A 3,111-nucleotide genomic window follows, 5' to 3' on the forward strand; every position below is an offset into this window, starting at 1 on the left:
ATGAGTCTAGTAAAATGTAAAAGACAAAAATTGCTAGATGAAAGTGAAAGGAAGCTGGGGTTAAAGCCACTACATATTTAAAATACTGCACACCAGTCATATCTCTCATGTAAACAGTATATCTTCCATCCTGTGTTCTCTCCTTATTGGGGAAATATCTAGTTCTCTGCATGAACTTCAGCAATTTTACAGTTTTCCAATAATATTCCCTTATTCAATAGAGATCATTTAAAGCTGGTGTATCTGGAAGATCAGCCCAGGACACAGTGATCTCTGAGGTTTTGTTCCTTCAGTCCTGAGTTGTACCATTCACTGACCAAAAGGTGAGAGGTGCTGCGAAACTTTGGTGCTGTCTACCATGCAGCAGGCTGGGACCTTGGCAACCTAGAGGCCAAGAACCAGATAGTGACCTGGTTCACTAGACACCCGAGATCAGAGATAACTGAGCTTGTCAAAGTTCAGTTGTTGTGCAACATGATTCAGCCTCTACCAGGAGATCTGTCTGATGTGAACAGCAGAGGAAAAGAAAAATAGGTAACACATTCAGAAGTTGAGTTGTTCTGACAATTTTGCTGGGATGTGACCCAACTTCAACCAGAAAGCAGGATCCTGACTCAGGAAAGATAAAAGCAAGAAGTGGTGCTCAACCACAAGTGTTGTGGGGCAGGGTAGGAGGGCATTCAGAGCTGCAGGGAGATGGGGAGGGTCCCAGAGTTCCGCCCTCACTGAGGAGTCCAGGTGTGAGGGCAAGAACAACCCAGGAAGAGGTAAAAGTGCACTTTCAGGACAACTTCTCTTCTCTAAGCAACTGCTTTGCCCAGAAGTGCTGAAAGAGTCTTAGACCTACCTAGATTTATAATATTGAACCTAGTAAGTGTAACTTCGTTCAGATTTTCGTGAACTCTGGAGTGAAGAGTAGATATAGTTTTTGGAGCTGAGTTAAGAGTAAGGCTGAACAAATAAAAAGAGACTGACAAGAACCCCCTGATGGAGAAATGTAGGGTTTTTTTCCAAATATCATCTAATACAGACGTTTGGCCATCTGTTCAATATTCCTTCCTGTAATCTTAGTATACCAGGACACTGGCAATGATTTTAAATATAGCACAAAATCTCCATCCCAGCACTAAGTTTTGATATACCATGACCAAATTATTTATATCAAATCAAGTGGACTTCCTGCTTCTGCCTCTCCTTCAGCGTTGATGTGCCAGCATTCATCTTGCCATGCTAAATTGGACTCCATTGAAATTTTTGCTAAACACAATTCAAACATGTCTACCATCTTTAGTTCTGTTGCAACAAAGTGTCATATAAAGTCTTACACTCTTCAGACTACATAATCACTTTCCCACTAGAATGCAAACTCCACGGGGGGTAGAGGTTTGTTTACCAATTATTCTAACAAGGTGGAGTCTATGCCTAGCACATAGCAAATATTTGTCAAATGAATTTCAGTGTTGGCAACTGGGAAATAGGGAAGTTTTTTTTTTCACTTAATTTTCTTATATTTTCTGTATTCCTTGATCTGTTTCTTAAGGCCTATATTAAATATGCAAGATTTTTAAAGACCTATTCTGACTTGAAAATTATTTAGGAAATTTTTCATTTATTAAAAAAAAAAAAATGAAGCACCTGCTGTGGGCCAGATATAAAGCCAAGTACCAGGAGAATTTTACTTTAAGAATTCTCTGTTTTGTTTTCTTTTTATGTTTTATATGCACCAACAAAAGGGAAAAATATGTATAAGTTACAGTAATATGGAGTATTATGAGATATGTGATAGAAAAACAAGCCTATAATTCATATTGTAGTCTGGGAGGTGGTTATGGTGATATTTACATATGCAAAGAGTCACAGCACTGCACAATTAAAAATGTAAATTTCATTATACATTGTAGTACAACTGATATGCCTCAACTTAAAAAGGGGAGACACTAATTAAAGGTTCTGAAGAAGGGAGAGTTAATTACAAAGAGAAAATCTTAACTCATTAGTACTTTGTCTAATTAGGCTATTTGTTATGAGTTAATCCAGATTTGCTTAATATAAAAACATCAATATTAAAATAAACATTCTGTTTACTATGCATCAATGTGCCTTCTGTGTTTGTCCGAACTCTCCAATATTTGATTTTAATCTGATGATCCACCACAATTTTAGGTAAATACAGAGCACATCCACCCTGATTGACCTGACCCTGTTCAGTTTTCAGGCAGGCAAATAAAATCACCAATATCCTTAATAATTCTGAAGGTGGAGTTTCCTAAAACTAACTTACAGGTCTTAGCAAAAAAAAAAAAAGTCACCCCCATAAGCTAATACCTTGGAAGCCCAGAGCATAACACCCACCTGGGACTGATAGCCAGCTGTCAGGCCTGAGTGACTGACTACCCATGGGCTGGGTGCCCCCCCCCCAACTCCCTGCAGGTGATGGTGACATTGATGGAGGATGATGGATGACTCTGACACAGCCCCACCCCACCCACTTACCCATATGCATGACAGAAGGGCCCCTAGCCTGATGTGCTGGCTGACAATGCCTCCAAGTAGGCATTTAGATGTGTAAAACCGATGCATACGGATCCAGCAGTGACTCAGCTACAAATGTGGAGGGATTTAATGAGTTGCTAATGTGAAAATAATTTTCTTTTCTGACTTTGGAACTGTGGAGTAAAGACACATAGAGGGAAGCCATACAACTGGTAATGACTGTGCTGGAAAAAGAGAAAGTAGCTTTCAGGAAATGTAAAAGAGGCAGACCCGCCCTTGTCAGAGCTGATCTATCACACCTTTATTATTCTCTACTTTGTTCTCACCCGACCCACAGTGCTTTGCCCACCTGTGTGTTCACTATGGAGCCTTCCTGCCATCTGAGGTGAATTCTCTCTGCCTCTTTAGGGCACTTTTCTCTCCTTTTTTCTTCCATCATTCCTTTCTTTCCTTGCTTCTCCAGCAGCCCCATTTCTTCTTTGCCACAATCTCCCAATCACTTAATCCCTCACCCATAAAAACACTTTCCTTCTTTTTTTCCCCCCCCCATATCTTGTTATCATGTTCACAAGGATTTCAGGGGAAGTGTGTATTTAGAAATAAAGTGCAGGAAATTTA

Source organism: Marmota marmota, unplaced genomic scaffold (assembly GCF_001458135.2).
Source record: "Marmota marmota marmota unplaced genomic scaffold, marMar, whole genome shotgun sequence".
NCBI classification, from domain to species: Eukaryota; Metazoa; Chordata; class Mammalia; order Rodentia; family Sciuridae; genus Marmota; species Marmota marmota.